The following is a 21,237-nucleotide window of genomic DNA, read 5'->3' as shown; positions in this document are numbered from 1 at the left end:
CCATTTCTATGGATTTTATCGTGGGTTTTCCAAAGAGTCAACAGGGTAACAACATGATATGGGTTATAGTGGATCGACTGACCAAGTCAGCTCATTTTGTACCAATGAAAGATACATTGACTAAGGCACAATTAGCTATGGCTTATCTGAAGCATGTGTTGAGATTACATGGAGTGACTAAGAACATAGTATCTGACAGAGATTCGAGATTTATCTCAAGGTTTTGGAAAGAGTTGCATGAGTCATTGGGAACTACATTGAAGATGAGTACGACATTTCATCCTGCAACAGATGGTCAGACAGAGAGGACAATCAAGACACTTGAGGATATGTTACGAGATTGTGTGATGGATTTTGGTGGTAGCTGGGAACATAGGTTAGATTTGATTGAGTTTTCTTACAACAACAGCTATCACACTAGTATTGGCATGGTACCGTTTGAGGCTTTATATAGGAGGAGAAGTAGGAGTCCGATTTGTTGGGATGACAATGCTGATGCAGTAGTTTAAGGACCAGAGATGGTGCATGAGATGGTTGAGCAGATTAAGATGATCAGGGAAAGGATGAGAGCGGCTCAGGATAGGCAAAAGAGTTATGCAGATCTACATCGCCGGGTGATACCCGTCATTGTGAGTACCAAAAAATAAAATTTATAATTCCTATTAAGACTAACCTAGGCTAGTGGTAACAGGGTCGAACCACAAGGAGGCGAATGTAATTAAAAGCTGTCTAAATTCAGTCTAAGGTAACAAGTGTGGGGGTTTATTTGATTTGATCTACAGCTAAAGGAATTAAACTAAATAGACGGATAAAACAGATAAAAGAAGGGGTACTAGGATGGTCGGTTCACTATAGTTTCGGCGGCAGGAAACTAAGCAGGTCTAAATCAAACACATGAGGCGGGAAAACAAGAGGTCCTCTCGGTCCACTTTTAACAGATAGCATCTTTCGATCTCGCTATAAGTCCCTAATATCACTAATACTGACTCTCGTCCTGAAAAGTGACTGATAAACTAAACTTTACCTATCTTTCGATCTCAGCATAGTTTAGTCATTTTAATTGGTGGTCAAACAACTGTCCCTATCTCTCGATCTAATGGGTCAGTCATATCCTAAACATTCAACTAGTCGTGTGCACTCGATTCGTCGAATAAATAATTAAAACAATTAAAACGAAAGTAAAACCTCACGAGGTCAGTCGATCGACCAAGTATGTCAGTCGATCGACTGACATGCGAAACAGGCCGTGTTCATTATATTGCCGCCTACACTATAATTCCCCTACATCCCAGCACGAATAAATTAGCTACTCATACTGGAGATGATAACAACAATGGAGTTAACGGAATTTTCCATCGAATTCATGATTAATACGGGAAGATAAATAAATAACATAAAACGATAAAATTGGCTTGGAATCTAACTAGCAATTTCTATACTATCAACGCAATAAATATAAACTGAAATAGAACAGAAGGAATACCACAATTGCAGAGGAATTGTAACCGAATGATTAGAAGTACGAACGAAAATCCGATGCAAACCAATGTTCCAAACCCTAATTATTTAATAAACTAAAACTGAATGTAAAACTAGGTAAATTTCTGAATGTTCTCTCTGGAAACTAGGTTACGTTATATAGGAAATATACGTAACACTTATTATCAAAACCTAAACACAATGGGCTTCAAGTTCCTTGATCTTTTAATTCTCGTCTGAAGTAGCGGCTTGGTCGATCGACTAAGGATGGCAGTCGATCGACTGCTCTGAGCTGAACAGTAGCTTCTGGATCCCGTGGGTTGGTCGATCGACCGAAGGTGGTGGTCGATCGACTTCTTTTGCTGGTAATCCGCTTTTAACTTCTCGTGGATTTGTCTTTTGGGCCTTGGAATGCGCACCAAGCTCGTTCCTTGAGTAAGTACTTCACGTCAAATGCAATGCAGGATACTCGGGGACGGATTTAGCTCAATTTCCGCTGGATTCTTCACATTTCTGCAATAATGTACAAAAACACGAAAGTAGGCGGAAACAGGGAAAATGGTAGCTTAAACTACACAAATGATCTCCGAAATGCGTGTAAAATAGGATGTAAAACATCATATAAATGACACGCATCAAACTTCTCCAAACCAAACCTTGCTTGTCCCCAAGCAAGAACTAGACTCGATCTAAAGGAACGAGTTCAATCTCAGAGCGAAATGCAAACTGTAAAGCCTAAACCAATTTAATGCAACAACTAACAATCAATTAGCGATATGAATCATGCAAACGAGTTATGTAGTCGTCAAAAACTGCTGGACCGTCAACTATAGAGACTTATCATCATGGACTCTCACGGGTCGCTCGTATCACACATAAGCACGGGTGAGTATATGTAAAGATAGAAAGAAGTATATGTAATGACGCTCACCTAACTACGACCTATAAGAACATGCCTGCAATATAATATGAAAGTAATCTCTATGACCGTACATATGCATGTCAACCAACAAATGACCATGACACATGCCGAGGTAAAGATATGGAAATGTGAGGTATGGGTAAGAAGAGGCAAAACAATTATGGAAAAGTGGAGGTACAGGTGATCAAGCTAGTACCAAAACGGAACCATACGGCAACATCCAACTTCTTGCTCATAATCAATCGAAACGGTGCTATAGAAAGCACAAAACTCACAATCTCCAGTGTAGTGGTAATCAACCAACTTCCCATAAGATATTAATGCAACATGGGAGCAAAAATCGCCAAAAGATAAGGATTAAAATTATGCGAATTGATTCTATTCTTTTTCTTTCGGACCTCAGTCGATCGACTTAAAGGGGCAGTCGATCGACTGCCTCAACAGTACAAAACTTTTTTTCTCTTTTTTCGAATCATTTTTTTCATTTCTTTTTTTTTTCTTTCTATTTCTTTGAACTTATTTCTTTCTTCATTCTTCATCTTCCCAACAACATCTCAATTGAGCATATGCCACCAAAAACGAGTAACAATCCCAAAAACTAAACTACTAGGTTGACAAGGGCAGGCTATATGTAGGATGTAGTAAGTAGGACAAAAAAGCTATTTTTGGCAGTGTGAAGCTTATGGGCAAAACGAATAAAGAGAAACCTCTACCACATGTGTCAACAAACCACAAACCGAATGCATACAGGTATTAAGCAGATTAAATTCATATTTATGCACATTTATGTAACATGTCTCATAAGGAATAACTACTCACATTCCTAAATAAACTGGTCATTGATGTCAGCAGTTATAAGCTCTAAACCTCTGAAAATGATGTAGTTTGCCAAAAATCAAAGTCAAGTCTCAAGTTCAGCAAATAATTAACGAAAACTCGTGGATATGCACTTATACGATTCTACTAATAACATGTCAATTAGCACGGCTTAGGCAAAAACAGGTGCAAATGCAATGTCATCATTGAGATACTACCGTTCCAACTCGACCTATATGCTAAAATAAACGTGCACATATTTTTGAAATTTTCGAAATTTTTCAGTTTTTTTTTTTGTATTTTGTATATATATGAGAAATGAAGTAAACAATGCAAAACAAAATGTAAACGTGAATGCAAGCAAATGATATGCGACGCAAAACCCTTCCCCAAACCAAATCGCACAATGTCCCCATTGTGCAAAATCATGTAGTGAAGAAAAGAGAAACGGGAATTTGCGAGAAAATAAAGAAATATGACATGAAGTGGAGATCAGAAACTCACAAGACTTTAAGCGCAGCAAAGGAAACCTCCCCAAACCAGCGTGAGCTAGGAGGTTTCAGTAGCCAGCAGTGCTACTAATAAGTACCTGAAAGACAAACAAATACCACGCGTAAAACCGAGAAAGCAATAAAGAAGCGATATTTTGTGCATAATTGAGAAAAATAGAAGAAATAAATAATGACGGAAGATAATGGTGGAGTAGAAAACTCCCTCAATTCCGCAAATCGACCTAACACAGAAGGGGAGAGGTCATGAACAAGTACAGCAGTGCAGGGCGGTCGATGGACCACATCACTCAGTCGATCGACCAAGGTGTAAGGAACAGTAGCTCTTGGAACCTGCAGACCAGTCGATCGACTGAAAATACTGTTGTAACGTCTAATTTCTTCGTATTTGCTCAATAACTTGAGCTAATGAGGTCTAAAAACCTGCAAGTGCACAATAATACGCGCCCAAAATTGCGCAAAACCCAAAGTAAAGTCTAAAGTGCTTGAAAATCCTAAGCAGAAAAATTAAATGCGAAGTCTCACGCACACAAAAGCAATAAAAAGAGTTTAAAAGCAATAAAATGAAGTTTTTGATAAAGAACTCGATCAACTAATAGTTGATCAAGAATGGCCACGGTATGGCCCACTTCGTCGGCTTCTGGCTACAAGAAGTAGCCTCAACGGTGCTTATCTTCTCACCTGCACCCTTCTTAGCTTCAGCATCCGTAGAACTTGACGGATCAATGGCTTCGTCATCTCCCCAGTCAATGACCTCTTCGGGCTCATCAAAGTCCAAATCGGACGATCTCACTTTGACCGGCTCGTCATCAACTTCCTCATCAGTGTCATAGCTAAGGCAACCAAGACCGCCTCGTGAAATGATTGGCTACTTCACAGCTGGAGCAACATGCGACTCTTCCTTCCCCAAACCAGCTCCTGCAATATCAGAAATAGACAAATCTTCCTCCAATTTGCTCCCAATCTGGGGCGGAGGGGTTACAACAGGAATCGGAGTAGAGATAGGCATGTCAGGAAGCACAAATTAGGATTTCTTTTCAGAAACCGTATTGCAAGTCACAGGCCACATGGGGTCTTTCTTTTTAGCAGGTTGGGCAAAAACAATGGAATGCTTCCCTACTTTGAAGGTCAAGGTTCCCGAACTTACATCTATGACTGCACCAGCAGTGTGCAGAAATGGCCTACCTAATATGATAGGAATATGGGCATCCTCAGGCATATCAAGTACAACGAAGTCTACAGGGAAGAAGAACTTTCCTATTTGCACGTGAATGTCTTCTAAGACTCCTATAGGATGGACCGCAGATCGGTCAGCCATCTGTACTGTCATGTCGGTCACTGCAAACCTAGTCAATTTGAGCTTTCTAGCAAGACTCAAGGGCATGACACTTATACTAGCTCCTAAGTCACATAAAGCCTTCTCAATAGAAAAGGTACCAATGCTATAAGGAACGGAGAAGCTACCTGGGTCTTCTAGTTTGTGAGGTGCAGTGTGGGTTAGATAAGAACACGACTTTTTGGTAAGTGCGACAGTATGCACAGTTTCATGTGACCGCTTTTTAGATAAAAGTTGTTTCATGAATTTAGTATAAGCGGGCACTTGATTCACTAACTCGAGAAAAGGAACTTGTACATTCAAGCTACGAATAACTTTTTCAAATTTATTGAAAGATACCTGTTCCTTCGTCGGCACTAATCGCTCTGGATATGGGGCTGTAAGAAGTAACTTAGCCCTTTCCTCTAAATCTCGCATGCCGACATCCGTGGACTTAGGCTGAAAGTCCACTACCTTCTCCTTATTGAAGCTTGACCCCTCTTCAGACCGTCTCAAATATGAACCGTTGATTGACATTGGGTCGTACTTCGGAACCGGGACCGACCCATCAGCACTCGAGTCTTGTCCCAATATTTTTGGGGCAGTAGTACCTCGAAACAGATGATCCCTCAAGTTATCAGGCATTGGAGGACGAAAGGGTTCACTATCAGCAGCGCCCTCGGTCGATCGACCATGTTAGTTAGTCGATCGACCGGTATCAACAGTACCAGAAGCTCCTGTTTGTTGCACCTCAGTCGATCGACCGGGTATATCAGTCGATCGACTGATATACCTGGTAGACGCCTTTTTCTTTCCTTTGCTTTTTCCAGCTTTGTTTTGACTCGATTTCGCCCCATCTTTTTCAGCATTGTCCTCGACCATAGCAGGCCCCTCTAGGGTGGACCCGCTCCTCAAAGTGATGGCATTAAGGCTCTTTTTTTGGTCAGTTTGAGTCGGTAAGTGTCCCGGAGCTCGAGTGGTATTCTCGCTAGCCAACTGAGCAATTTGGCTTTCTAGCAGTTTCATCCCGACCTCTCTAGCTTGGGACTCCTTTTGCAGCATATTCTTCAACTCAGCAAACTCAGAATTTTGGGATTGTTGCTGCTGCGGCATATAGGGAGGTTTTTGATATGGTTGTTGCTTGTGAGGGGGCACATAAGCTTGCTGCTGCTGCTGCTGTGGAGGTTGAGTCGGATTCAGGACATTCTGGCTACTCCATCTCAAGTTGGGATGGACATTTGGCTCATAGTATGTGTTTGTCTGCCTATAATGTTGAAAGGCAGCACAAGACTCAAAGGGACTAGGACAATTTTCTGAGACATGTCCCTCAGCTCCACATCTTCTACAGACGAAAGGACCGTCTGAAACAGCATTCACATGATACATCCCTCCTTTTGAAGCTCCTCCCAACTCGTATTTGTCAAACCTTGCTGTCAGAGCCTCTAATGCAGCTACAGAAGAAGATTCAGCAGCTCTCCTTTGATTTCCTCGGGAATTTCCATATTCAGCTTTATGGGTGGCTAAGTCATCAATGATTTTCCACCCCTTAGTCTCTCCCATATTCTCAGCAAATCGGCCATTGGCTGCAGCATTCAAAATAACCCCCTGATCGTCATACAGCCCGTTATAGAACTGATTGCAAAGGCTCCATTTTTCGAACCCATGGTGCGGTATTGTTCGCACCAGCTTCTTGAAACGGACCCATGCTTCATGAAAATTCTCATCATGCCCCTGTTTAAAGCTCGTGATCTGAGCTCTAATGGCATTCGTCTTCGAGACAGAGAAGTATTTCTTGTAGAAGGCCAGGGCCAATGAATTCCAGTCGGTGATCCCATGAGCGGCTCGATCCAGATACCTGCACCACTCCCTTGCAGCATCGCGGAGTGAGAATATACACATGGTCTCTTTTATCTGGTCCTGGGTCACACCGGCCGGCGGGGGTATAGAGCAGCAATAATCAATAAAAATCTCCATATGCTTGGCTGCATCTTCATTTGCAGCTCCCCCGAATTGGTTTCTCTCAACCAAGTTAATATAGGAAGGCTTCGGCTCGAATTTTCTCGCCTCCCCTGGTATTTCGAATCCTTTGTAGAGATTCGCAGCTGTCGGCTCTGAGTGACTGGCAATAGTTGCTTCTTCAGCCATGACTGGAATTTCTGGAGAAGTGACTGTCTCAGCTGAAGAAGTAGAAGCAGGAGATGTAGGTGGATCTTCTTCGAACAGTTCGTTCTCGTAGTAACTGGACAGAGTACTCAGCTCTTCCTCTGTTGGCAATACCCTTGATGATCGTCTCAACTCGCGCAAGGATTTCTCAATCTCAGGATTGAACGGTACTAGTTCACCACCCTGTGACCTGCGCATAAGAAGAAACTACAAAAAGAATATAAGAAGAGTTGAAGTAACGTATGTCCCTTAAACTAAGAAAGACTAAATAAAAACAACTAAAAATTAGAACAATTGCCTCCCCGGCAACGGCGCCAAAATTTGATACCCGTCGTTGTGAGTACCAAAAAATAATATTTATAATTCCTATTAAGACTAACCTAGGCTAGTGGTAACAGGGTCGAACCACAAGGAGGCGAATGTAATTAAAAGCTGTCTAAATTCAGTCTAAGGTAACACGTGTGGGGGTTGATTTGATTTGATCTACAGCTAAAGGCAATAAACTAAATAGACGGATAAAACAGATAAAAGAAGGGGTACTAGGATGGTCGGTTCACTATAGTTTCGGCGGCAGCAAACTAAGCAGGTCTAAATCAAACACATGAGGCGGGAAAACAAGAGGTCCTCTCGGTCCACTCTTAACAGATAGCATCTTTCGATCTCGCTATAAGTCCCTAATATCACTAATACTGACTCTCATCCTGAAAAGTGACTGATAAACTAAACTTTACCTATCTTTCGATCTCAGCATAGTTTAGTCATTTTAATTGGTGGTCAAACAACTGTCCCTATCTCTCGATCTAATGGGTCAGTCATATCCTAAACATTCAACTAGTCGTGTGCACTCGATTCGTCGAATAAAGAATTAAAACAATTAAAACGAAAGTAAAACCTCACGAGGTCAGTCGATCGACCAAGTGTGTCAGTCGATCGACTGACACGCGAAACAGGCCGTGTTCATTATATTGTCGCCTACACTATAATTCCCCTACATCCCAGCACGAATAAATTAGTTACTCATACTGGAGATGATAACAACAATGGAGTTAACGGAATTTACTATCGAATTCATGATTAATACGGGAAGATAAATAAATAACATAAAACGATAAAATTGGCTTGGAATCTAACTAGCAATTTCTATACTATCAACGCAATAAAGATAAACTGAAATAGAACAGAAGGAATACCGAAATTGCAGAGGAATTGTAACGGAATGATTAGAAGTACGAACGAAAATCCGATGCAAACCAATGTTCCAAACCATAATTATTTAATAAACTAAAACTGAATGTAAAACTAGGTAAATTTCTGAATGTTCTCTCTGGAAACTAGGTTACGTTATATAGGAAATATACGTAACACTTATTATCAAAACCTAAACACAATAGGCTTCAAGTTCCTTGATCTTTTAATTCTCGTCTGAAGTAGCGGCTTGGTCGATCGACTAAGCATGGCAGTCGATCGACTGCTCTGAGCTGAACAGTAGCTTCTGGATCCCGTGGGTTGGTCGATCGATCGAAGGTGGTGGTCGATCGACTGCTTTAGCTGGTAATCCGCTTTTAACTTCTTGTGGATTTGTCTTTTGGGCCTTGGAATGCCCACCAAGCTCGTTCCTTGAGTAAGTACTTCACGTCAAATGCAATGCAGGATACTCGGGGACGGATTTAGCTCAATTTCCGCTGGATTCTTCACATTTCTGCAATAATGTACAAAAACACGAAAGTAGACGGAAACAGGGAAAATGGTAGCTTAAACTACACAAATAAGCTCTGAAATGCGTGTAAAATAGGATGTAAAACATCATATAAATGACACGCATCACCGGGATATAGAGTTTCCGGTTGGGGATAAGGTTCTTCTAAAAGTGTCTCTTATGCGTGGGGTTATGAGGTTTGGGAAGAAAGGCAAGCTGAGTCAGAAGTTTATAGGACCATATGAGATCTTAGACCGGGTTGGCGAGGTTGCTTATCGTTTGGCTTTACCGGCTGCTTTGGAGAGAGTGCACAATGTGTTTCAAGTATCTCAACTGCGGAAGTATGTGAGTGATCCGTCACATGTGTTAGAGGCAGAGAACATAGAGCTAGATGAGTCCTTGTCTTACCTTGAGGTGCCTAAACAGATTCTTAACCGGAAAGTTAGGAAGACTAGGAATGGTGAGACAGTTTTGCTTAAGATCCTTTGATCTAATCATGAGGTAGAGGAAGCTACATGGGAGGCAGAGGAGTCCATGAAAGAGCGCTATCCGTTCCTTTTTTATCAGGTATGTATGGTTACGGGGACGTAACCTTGTTTCTTTTAGGGGGTTAGGAGATTATCGCGAAGAGTTTTTGCATCTTTTTGTGTTGTTTTGGTATAGTTAGTAGTGGTTTGAGTCGGGTTGAGTTTGGTTGGTAATATGTTTTTATGTTGAGTTTTGTTTTGGTTGTTGTGTCGGGAGTGTCATAGTATGTCTTTTCTTTGTTGTGGTTTGAAGTTCAGGGATGAAGTTCCTTTTAAGGAGGGAAGACTATAATACTACGGTTTTATGATTCTCTGGGTACTCTATCGAGTGAGCCTTACTCTGTCGAGTAAGGGTGTTTTTGTTTTTGAAACAGTATTCTGTCTGTAGGGTATTCGATCGAGTAGCCTGGGTACTCGATCGAGTAAGTGGCACTCGATCGAGTACGTCAGTTACTCGATCGAGTAGCTCGGTTAACGGGAATTAATTCGACGGGTTTTGTTAATAACACGGATTAATATATAATTCATACCGTCATCTTCCCCAAACACTTTTACAAGCCTAATAATCTTAAAAAGGAGTTTGAGACTACGTTCTTCGCATCAACTGTGTTATTGAAAAATCCTGGAGCTTGAGAGGTCGGATTTCATCGTTCATTGTGTCCTTCTGATCCTTGCGTTGAGGATGCGATCTACGTACCAATTTTATAGTAATTAGTTAAGTTTGTTTAAACCCTAATTTGGGGGATTGGAGGTTTTTGTTGGTTATTCTGTTGTTAGTGATTATGTGGTTTTGTGTTAGGAGGAGGATTCATAGAAGAGAAGTTTTGATACAGCTGTTGAGATCATCTGCGTGTGTTGCATTCCAGGTAGGGTTTCCCTACTCCGTATTAGTCACATAATATGTTTGTTGTTGGTTGTGATTGTTGTAAAGTATCATACTCGTATTGTGACGGTTGTTGGATTTGGTTGTTGTTGATTGTTGTGATTGTACCTGTCTGTGTTCTTCGGGGTGCATCCCTGGCTGAGTGGAGTCACTTGCGGGATTGACTTCACGCCCATGATTCGCCTTCTGTGGAACCCGCCACAGAAGGGATGTGCACATTAATGGATTTGGGTTTATCGCTTGACGGAGATGAGCGGGGCTTAGGTGGGAACGGTTGCGGTCTCCCACTGGCGACGAGGAGTAACCTGTTGCGATGGGTGCTCTGGGAGGGCTACATACTTTAGTGTGTAGTCAGTATTGAGGAGTTGGTGATGATGTTTGGGCTGTGTGACGATTGAGGTGTGCTGTTTTCTGGCTTATTGTGATTATATAATTGTGTGATTATTACTGACCCCGTCTTTGTTTTGAAAAACTGTGGTGATCCATTCGGGGATGGTGAGCAGTGTTAGGATTCATGATTAATCTCATTATTTAACATATTCATATATGTGACATTTTAATTTAGTCATAAAATTAAAACTAGATCTTATGCATGCAAACTAAAATAGGCAAGAGAAGAAATCGTCTTTCTTACTTTGGGATTTCGGATTAAAGGGCCCAAGTAAGATCTCCTTCTTACTTGTTCTTGAGCTTTCCTTATATGGATGAACAAAAGGATCCAAAGAAGAATCCCTCCCAAAAGTGAATACCCAAGGTAACCTCTTAAAAGGCTAATATTATTAGTACTAGAACAATATTAATCTTACTAAAAATTGACCCAAAATATTTGTTTTGTCTCTTGTAATTTCGGCCAAGAGAGGATGAATATTGAGAGATTTTATTTCTCTAAGCTTTCATAAATTATAGAAATAATTTCTATTTTCTTACACTAGAAAATAGTTAAAGTTGTAAATGAATAATTAGAGAGAAAAAAAAACTCTCTATAATGGCCCTTTGAAAACCGGTGGTGAGGGTGGAGGAGAGTCAATGCATGGGCAAGTTTTTCTACCCAAGAAATCATAGGTATGCATGGCTATATTAGGTTGCAATCATCATGTTTTCCACTTAAAAAATAATCAACACAATTTTAACCTAATACTCCCTCCATTTCGGCACTTATATAAAATGGGAGGTCCATTTTATATTTTGTCATTTGTCAATTCTCACATGTCACTAGTCATGTGTAATTGTAATGCATTTTTAACATATTAAAAATCAACGTATTAATAGAAATACGTCATGTACAAAAATCGACTTAGTAATTCATAATTACTTCTACCAAAATGGTTTATCAATTATAAATCATAATGTCTTGTATTTATAATAAATTATTCATTCAGTTTCAATTGTTTCGTAAACAATAATTTTATCTAAGTAATGAAACAATTTGATTATTTAGACCGTATCTTTATATAATTGAATTACAATAAGACACGTCAATAATACTCACCAAATCGTCCGTCAATTTTTAAGCAATTTAATTAACCCGTATCGACATACGATCAATTAAATAATCAATTAAGAGTGTCACCCTTTACGTATGACCTAAGGGGATCAACTGGTCACCACCGTCGCACGACAATAATGTCAAACTCTAGTCAGCCAATCATTACCAATATGTGTGGACCAGTTGACTGTAAAATATTAATAGGGCTCATTCCCTATTAATCCGGTTGACTCGTTCTTCTCTAACTAATATTTAGCTTTTCTACTTATGCACGTCTTGATTCATGGGAATGATGTAGTCTTATAGTTAGACTTGGTCTTTCTTGAGAATAGGATGTGAGCATTTATCTTTATATAACCGTCTTGTTGCTTTTCAACTTGATCCAGCCTGCTTAAGTATCCTGACAGGCTATTCCGCACTTACCATCAGGCTTTTCTTCTAGGATTTAGTAGCTTGCTTATTTTGTGGTTCCCTTCGTCTGCCAAATAGTAGTTGGATTTGTCTGGTCCTCGGTTGCCTCATTCAGCCTAACAGGATCAGGCTAAAGTACAGTCAGACCAGGCTAATTTGGGCCTAGCAATTGCCCCTTGACATTTTACCCGTGCTGGATCAGGCCAGGGGTGAGATGTCAATTTGCCGGGCTAAACAATAAAAAGAATCACATTTATTAAAGGACTCTTAGACTTTTAGTGACCGTTAAACACTGCAACGGCTAACTGCATGATGTCATGCTGACAATTTTGCGTTTTCTAGGGTTTTTGCACCGTTACTCCTCTTCTATAAATACGGTATTTGTGATGAGTTTATCTTTCACCAAATTTCTTCCACTTTCCTTGCTAACTTATAATTTCTCATTAAATAAAATTCATCACCATCAACAAAACAACGAAGGATATGGGAGCCAAAAAGCATCCTGCTTCCCAGAAAGCTGCTGCTGAGCCTGAACCCAAAGACGTCCATGAGGAGGAGGTGGTTGAAATTGATCCTCCTACTCGTGCTATAGCTTTTAAATATCAAGATTCTATTTTTTCTGCTCTTCAATCTCTGGATCCTTATTTCCCTGAAGAAAACTTATTGAAAACGAACTATGATAGGGTTTTAAGGGAGAAAAAATTAATTCCTGATTCGATTGAGGTTTGGATTCCTGAGTCTTGTCCAGTCAGAGCTAATTGGGTGTCACCTGGTTGGTTCTGTATTTATGAATGGGCGTTCAAGGCAGGTTGTAAGTTACCTTTTACTCCTTTAATGATTGATACTATTCGTGTTATGGAAGTATCACCATTCCAAATCATGCCAATGGCTTGGAAACTTATCCACTCTATTGAAAATTTATGTGCCAAGCATAAACTTGTAATTACCATTAATGATATAAAGGCAGTATATCATATGAAGAATCCTTCTACTGGTCGTTTCAATTTGAGAATTAAGTCGAAAATGTCTCCATTAATCATTAACCTGGACTCTGGAGATGATAAAAGCTGGGCAAAGACTTTCCTGTTTATCCGGACTGAAAGTCTGGGGGTCAGGCTTTGACTATTTGAGATATCCTCCTTTGGAGAGTGGTAGGTTTCCTGTACTCTTAATTTGCAATTTATATTATACGAAATTAGGATATTTAAGTTTTACCTGTGCAGTTTTGGTAATATTTGTAGCTCCTGATTGGAACTTTGACCCTCTTGACGAGGAGGCTGTTTCAAGGATAAAGGCTTTTCTTTCTATTCCTGAGGAAGAGAGGGCTTGGCCTGCTAGTCTGGGCAGGGAATTATTGCCCCGGTATATGAAGACTAAGCTGAGTGTGGTTAAACTACCCAAAGGCAAGCCTAGCTCCACTGCTCTTTCCTGTATGTCTTCTATATGTCTCTATGTCGATTGTTGTCTTCTTATCGCTTCTCTTCTGATATTTATGTATATTCTTTATATATTCAGTATTCAGGTCTTCTACTAGGTTGGCCAGCTTTACTACCAAAGACTTGAAAGCTGGGGTTGCTAGGATTGCTGAACAGTACAAGAGCCAGGAGGCTAGTGGGAGTGACAAGACGCTTGATGTTTTGGTTTATGATGTCCAGCCTCCCCAGGAACTGCCCAGGCTAGTATCACTAGAGGTCGTTCAGGCTTCCAAAAGGAGGAGGGAAGCTGTTATTCCTGAAGAACAAGGGAGAGAGAAAGAGCCTATTCAGGCTCAGCCAATCATAAGTGTGTCTGCTCGTATTGACGATATGGATGCTGCCCGGGCGCAGATAAATGATTTCTCTGCTGGTATGAGCAGCCATCTTTTATCTGATAATGAGTCTTCTACTAAAGTGGTTTTTATCTTGTCTTCTCTTGTGACAAAGGCTGCTGCAGGGTTTTCTCAAGCTAAGGAGGTTAGTTGCAAAGGGACTTTTCAATTATTATGTGTTTTTTGTGTTGCTTTGTGTTTGGCTGATTGACTTTCTTTTGTTTTTCTGTAGAGATTGGACGCTGGGTTGGTCACTGTCTGTCAGCTCAGGGATGCCCAGGCTAGGATTTCTGGCTTGGAAGAGAAATTAGATAAACTTAACCGTGAGATGCACACATCTAGGGGTAATGAGGTAGTACTTTAATCTCAGCTGGAGTCAGCTAGAGAGGCATCCATGGCTGCTTTGGTTTGAGAGGTGGCTGCGAAAAACGCTGATAAAGTTGTCAGGTAAGAGTTGGAGGCTGCAAGGGAAGAGCTGAAGACTGCCAAGGAAGAGCTGGCTGCCGAGAAGCAAGCAATGCAAGATCAGCTCAGGAAAAATGAAGAGCTTGGTGCTGAAAAGGAGCTAGTGGAGGTGCGGCTTGCTGATGCTGCACAGTACTTCTTTGGGAAAGGTCGGGTTGATGCTATGAGGGATCCGGAATCTGACCGGGCTAATTGAGATCCGGATCGGGATGAGACAGCTCTTGACACTCAGTATCCTGATTTGGCCAATATGGGTCAAGAAGAAGAAGTGGATTCTCCTCCTTCCAAGGTGAAATCTGGTGATCAGGAAATGGTGGATGGTTGTGAGTCGGTTACAGGTTCGAAGCCTGTTTAGATTCGTGTTTTTCCTTTTTGTTTTGGCCCGTCCAAGGGTGTTCCTGGAATGAATATTTATTAGGTATGTTTTGGCCCATCCAGGGGGGATGTTCCTGGAATGGATAATTATTAGGTATGTGGTAAGGCCGGCTTTTTTGGATGAATAAATATTTGGTCTTTGTTGGTTTCTTTTTGTGTTTTGATAAGGTACATTTGTAGTGTTGGATGTGTACTTGATCTGGCCAGTTATTCGACTGGATCGGGCGTTTTTTTATTTGGATCCGCGAGTTCATTGTGTTATGGGTGGGGTTATTGCCTGTCTGGAGTGCTTATGTCCCCTGCCTGTCTGGAGGGCTTATGACCCATCTATGTTATACAAGCCAGGAAAAGGTTTTCCAGATTTGTATATTAAATTGAGCTCAATATTTTAAGGCCTGTTTTTGCAACTGAAAGTTGGGTATCAGTTGGATATCAGTGGGGTGGCCCCCAATCTTTAAAATTTATTTTAAGTAAAGTGCAGTATGTAAAAAAAATATCGAAGATTCTACTCGGTAAAAGGAAATATGAGAATATTGACAAGTACTTGGGCACATAATGGAAGAAATTATATAAGGCATTTATTCATATAATGGCAAATATCATACATTTAATTTCATATTAGGTCAGGCATGAAATGTTAAGATGATTATTATACCTGGACTGGGAGATATATTTTATATGTGAAATAGTTTTAAGTGTGCAATATTCCAAGCTCTTGGGATCATTTCGCCGTCCAGGGTTTGTAATCTATAAGCTCCCTGGCCGACTATTGAGTCAATCAGGTAGGGACCTTCCCAGGTTGGGGCCAATTTGCCAGCATTCTTCTCTTTTCTGTTCTGAAAAACTTTTCTGAGAACAAGGTCTCCTACCCTGAATACTCTAGCTTTGACAGTCTTGTTGTTGCTTTTTGCAACTCTTTCCGATATCTTCGCCAATCTAATCTTGGCCTGCATCTCTTAGCTCTTCCGTCAAGTCCAGGTTGTCCTCCATTAGAGGTATATTGCTCGTTATTGTATTCAGGCTACATCTGGCTGATGGAATGTCGACCTCAGCTGGGATTACTGCTTCACATCCATAGACCAAGGCGTAGGGGGTTTGGCCTGTGGATGTTTTAGGCGTGGTTCTGTCAGCCCAGAGGACCAAGGGGAGCTCTTCAACCCATCTGCCTTTCCTTCTTTCTTGCTTCTTTTTTATGCAGCTGATTATTACTTTGTTACTGGATTCTGCCTGGCCATTAGCTTTTGAATATCCTCGCGTCGAGGTTACCACGTTGATGTTCCATTGAGCATAGAAGGCTGCTGTTCTTTTTCCCACGAATTGCGTGCCATTGTCGCATACTATTTCAGAGGGGATGCCATATCTACATATGATGTTGTGTTTGATGAATGCTATGACATCCATTTCTTTGACTTGCCTGTATGAATCAGCTTCTATCCACTTGGAGAAGTAGTCAGTCATTGCTAGCATAAAAACTTTTTGTCCGGGTGCTTGAGGTAGTTTCCCTACTATATCCATGCCCCACTTCATAAATGGCCAGGGTGCGGATATGGAATGTAGTTCCTCAGATGGCTGATGGATATATGGTCCATGAATCTGGCAAGCTTCGCATTTAGAGCTGAATTCCAGGCAATCGGCCCTTAAAGTGGGACAATATTAACCTGTTCTGAGTACGTTGCTTGGCAGGCTCCTTCCGCCTTTATGATTTCCACAGTATCCTCCATGGATCTCTTATAATATCTGTTCAGCTTCTTATGGTTCCAGGCATCTGAGGTATGGCCCTGCCTGCGATTTCTTAAAAAGCACGTTGTTAATAATAGTATATCAAGCAGCTTTGATTTTGAGTGCTCTAGCATCTTGCTTATTCAGGGGAAGGATTCCTTGTTGTAGCCAATCATAGTAAAGTTTCGTCCATGAACTGGTAATATATATTGGGAAACATTCATCTTGTTTGTTTATTGCAGGTTCTAATAAGTGTACGATGGGGATTTTGTCAAAGTCAAGGGGACTGAAGTTGGATCCTAGGCCGGCTAAGGCATCGGCCTAGGTTTTCAAGTCCCTAGGAATTTGGTCAATATTAAAATTGCGGAATTTTGATTTTAAATTTTGGACAACTTCCAAATAAAGCATCATTTTTGAGTCTTTTGCAGTATATACTCCATTTACTTGGTTTGAAATTAGAAGGGAATCAGTATGTACCTTTAGGTTTTGTACACCAAGGTCAATACATACCTTTAATCCAGCTATTAGGGCTTCATATTCTGCCTCATTGTTGGTAGCTTCAAATGCACATCTTATAGCTTGTATTATCTTATCCCCTTGTGGCGATTTTAGTACTACCCCCAGGCCTGTGCCCCTCATGTTGGCTGAACCATCGACAAATAGAGTCCATTCTAGGTCTGTTTGGTCGTTGGTCAGTCTATTTACTTCTTTTATTAGGTCGGGTTCTAGGCCTGGACTAAAAGCAGCCACAAAGTCTGCTAGTGCTTGTGACTTAATTGTTGTCCTTGGTTCAAATGTTATGTTGTATGTGCTTAGCTGGACTGACCATTTGCACGTTCGTCCGGACAATTCTGGTTTCCTAAGTACAGACTTGATAGGAAGAGTGGTTCTGACTATTATAGGGTGGCTTTCAAAGTATGGTCTTAATTTTGTGCAACTCATAATTAAAGCTAAAACGTATTCTTCAAGCAGGCCATACCGATCTCTCGCATCGATGAGACTTTTACTTACGTAATGACGGGGTGTTGTTGTTTGTCCGCTTCTTTGACCAGGATCGCACCGATGATTTCCGTGGATCGATGCAAGTGTATCTTGTTAGGGGTTCATCTTTGACTGGTTTTACCAAAGAAGGAGGAGAGGATAGCTATGTTTTTGGTCCTCAAAGGCGGCTGATGATCGGGGTCCATTGAAAGTCTTTGTTTTTCCTTAGCAGATTATAGAATGATTTGCACCTCTCTGACGATCTTGAAATGAACCTGTTCGGGGCTGCTATTCTTCCGGTCAGCTTTTGTATTTCTTTGACTGTCTTTGGTGGTTCTAGCTCCAGGATGGCTTTGATCTGTTCAGGGGTGGCTTCTATTCCTCTTTTTGTCACCATATAGCCCAAGAATTTGCCTGCTGAGACTCCAAAATGGCATTTCTGTGGATTGAGCTTCATATTGAACTTCTCCAGTATTTGGAAGGCTACTTCAAGGTCTTTGACGTGGTCTTCTGCCTTTTTTGACTTGACTACCATGTCGTCTATGTAGAATTCCATGGTATCTCCGATTTGATCTTTGAACATCATGGTGACTAACCTTTGATAGGTTGCACCTGCATTTTTTAATCCAAAGGGCATAGCAGTATAACAGTATATTCCTCTTTCAGTGATGAAAGCTGTACTTTCCTGATCTACAGGGTGCATCTTTATTTGGTTGAATCCACTGGAGGCATCCATGAATGTTAACATCTCGTGGCCTGCAGTGGAATCCACCATTGCATCGATGTGTGGCAGGGGAAATGGATCTTTGGGGCAGGCCTTGTTTAGGTCGGTGTAGTCTACACAGACTCTCCATTTGCCGTTTTTCTTTTGGACGACTACTACATTTGCAAGCCAGTCGGGGTACATTACTTCCCTGATCATTTTCATGTCCAATAGCTTGTCAACTTCTTGGTTGATGATTTCATGGCTCTCTGCAGCAAATTTTCTTCTTTTTTGCTGTACATGCTTAAAGGATTTGTCAATATTTAACTTATGGGTTATAATATCAGCATCTATACCAGTCATATCAAAATGTGACCAAGCAAAACAAGACATTTTAGTTTTGAGAAAGTCGACCGGATCGGGTCCGACCGAGTCCAGTGCATCGACCCTACAAGTACCTTCTGTCGGGAATTCTCGGGTCCAAAATGACCTCTCCTGTTTCCATCTGTGATTGTGCAATATATTCTTTCCTGACAAGTGACTTTAATTGCTATGCAAGGGACTTAACAGACTTTGAGGGTTTCAAAGCCTGGGTGTAGCATTCCTGAGCCGTCCTTTGTTCTCCCCTGATGGTGGTTATCCCCCATTCGGTTGGTATTTTCACACATTGATGGTATGTTGATGGGATTGCTTTGACGTTGTGGATCCATGGTCTGCCCAGGATTACGTTATATGAGGATAGGCAATCCATTACCCCGAATCTTTCATAGGAAGCCACGCCTTCCACATAGGTTGGCAGGCTAATTTCTCCCAGGGTGTTTTTTGTTTCTCCGCTGAACCCAACCAGGACGCTGGATTTTCTCTTCATCTATCTTCATAACTTTGAGGACGTCAAGCATCACCAAATTGATTGAACTGCCCGCGTCTATCAGGATTCTTGATACCTTAGCTGTGCCAATTTGCATGGTAATTACCAAGCTGTCATGGTGTAGATCCGATATTCCCTGCAAGTCTGAGTCATCAAAAGTAATAGCAGGTAATGACTTAGATCTAAGAGGGGGTTGAAGTCTAGACTCCCTGGATATTCTTTTGGCAGCCGAGCTGGTTAGACCACAAATTTCCGATCCTCCATTTATGAACTTGACTTCATAGATGGGGGGAGGAGGAGGAGGATCTCTGCCGTTCCCTGAATCTCTCTTGTTTTGTCCTTCATCTTTGTTCTTTGGGTCTTTGGATTAAGTCTTTCGAGATAACCTTTCTTTAGGAGGTATGCCACTTGTTTCCTGAGTTGGATGCATTCTTCTGTGGTGTGCCCGATGCCGTGGTGGAAGTCACACCATCTCGTTGGATCTTTCCTGGGGTTGTCGGATTTTTTGGGCCATCTGACCGTGTCCCCCAAGCTTTCCAGGCGTTTGATTAATCCTGCAGTATTTATAGAGAAGTTATATTCAGGAATAGTTGGTAGGATAGAAAGGTTACCTTTGTGTTCTTGTGCCATGTTGACTTGGATCGTTCGGGCCTGGAATAAGGTGCCGATCCGGGGTTGCCTCCTTTCGGTAGGAGCTTTTCCTGTTAGTCTGTCCATAGCCTTGATTTCCTCCGGACGAGTTTGTTCTGAAGTTGAGATCTTCCTCCAATCTGACATGTTCTAAGGCGATGGATTGAATAGTGGCAAAGGTTGGGCAGGCTTTTTGGTTAAGTCTCGCACAGATGTCACCTGTCAGCAGGACTCCTTGCTCAAGGCTTCTACCATTGTCTCTTCGTCACACCGGGAATGGCTACCTTCTCTTTGACAAATCTTGCCAGGAATTCTTTGAGAGATTCTTGAGGAAGTTGCTTTACCCTCAACAGTTCTTGGGTCTCTTGGCCATGTCTGCTTTGCTTGCGAATGGTTGATTGAAGGCATTGACCAGTTCTGCAAAATTCTTGATACTTCCATTTGGGAGATTGATGAACCATTGTAATGCTGCTCCGGTTAGGGTTGTGCCAAAGCCTTTACACATGCAGACCTGCCTGAGTTCACTGGGTATTGAGGCAGCCAACATCTTCTGTTTGAATATGGCAACGTTATTTTGTGAATCAGACGTTCCATCATAAGTTCTCATGGATGGGACGGTAAATTTCTTGGGGAGATAAATTTTTGCAATTTCATCTGCAAAGGGTGAATCAGCGAAGCTGTCAACTTCTACTTCAACCACAGGATCTGGCACTCCAGGTATATTTTCTATTTTGTTGTGGAGTTTTTGAAATTCCTGAAGCATAGCCATCATTATTGCTGCTTCAGTTTTGTTTGTTTCATCATTGGGAATGATTTGAGTGCCGGATGGGGTATCCTTCTCCGGAGTTCCAAAATTGGAAAAGTCAATGTTTTTGATGATGGATGGGAATGGGGTTCCTGGTTCGAATCTGGTCTTGGAGCCTGAAGCCTGATTTTCCAATTTTTTCATCAGTTTAGACTCAGATTCCTTGATCTCTCGATTTGAAACGCTTGGTGCCTTTTCTTGAATTGTCTCCAACTCTTTGATTTTAGCCAAGGCAGCCGCCAATTGTTGTTCTGGGGTGAGTTCTACCATTTTTGTATGTGAATATTAAATGAAGAATGGCAAAAGGAATTTTTTGATTAATGAACTAGACGCCCCACGGTGGGCGCCAATTGTTTTAGCATGATTTTCCCTGAAAGGAACCGGCTTGATTATAGAGTAATTAGGGTATCTAGTTCTATAAGTTTGGAATAATATTATGAGTAAATAACAAGGAAGGACTAAGTATAAAGAATATCACATGTATTATTTTGATGTTTGAGTACAAACTCGTGTATATAATTGAATATTCAGGAAATAGTGAGAGATAAATTATAAATAACTAATGAATAATGAATATCTTTACAAATGCTAGATCATGCTATTTATAGTTCTACAAATATTAACGTTGTATTCAATCTCAACGTTCTTCTCAATTGTCGGAGCTGTTACCTGATTAA

The 21,237-nt window shown here is 41.1% G+C and overlaps 1 non-coding gene across 1 annotated transcript; it reads left to right on the top strand.

The window, feature by feature from the left end:
• Positions 1–6,698: 6,698 nt before the first annotated feature.
• Positions 6,699–6,805, top strand: LOC141597940 (small nucleolar RNA R71). The gene has a single exon (XR_012523148.1). It is a non-coding gene; the product is annotated as a small nucleolar RNA R71 (small nucleolar RNA).
• Positions 6,806–21,237: the final 14,432 nt, after the last annotated feature.

This window comes from Silene latifolia, chromosome 8 (genome assembly GCF_048544455.1).
Source record: "Silene latifolia isolate original U9 population chromosome 8, ASM4854445v1, whole genome shotgun sequence".
NCBI classification, from domain to species: Eukaryota; Viridiplantae; Streptophyta; class Magnoliopsida; order Caryophyllales; family Caryophyllaceae; genus Silene; species Silene latifolia.
The sequence above is the reverse complement of the archived record's forward strand: the minus strand, read 5'-3'. Positions and strand labels throughout refer to the sequence as shown.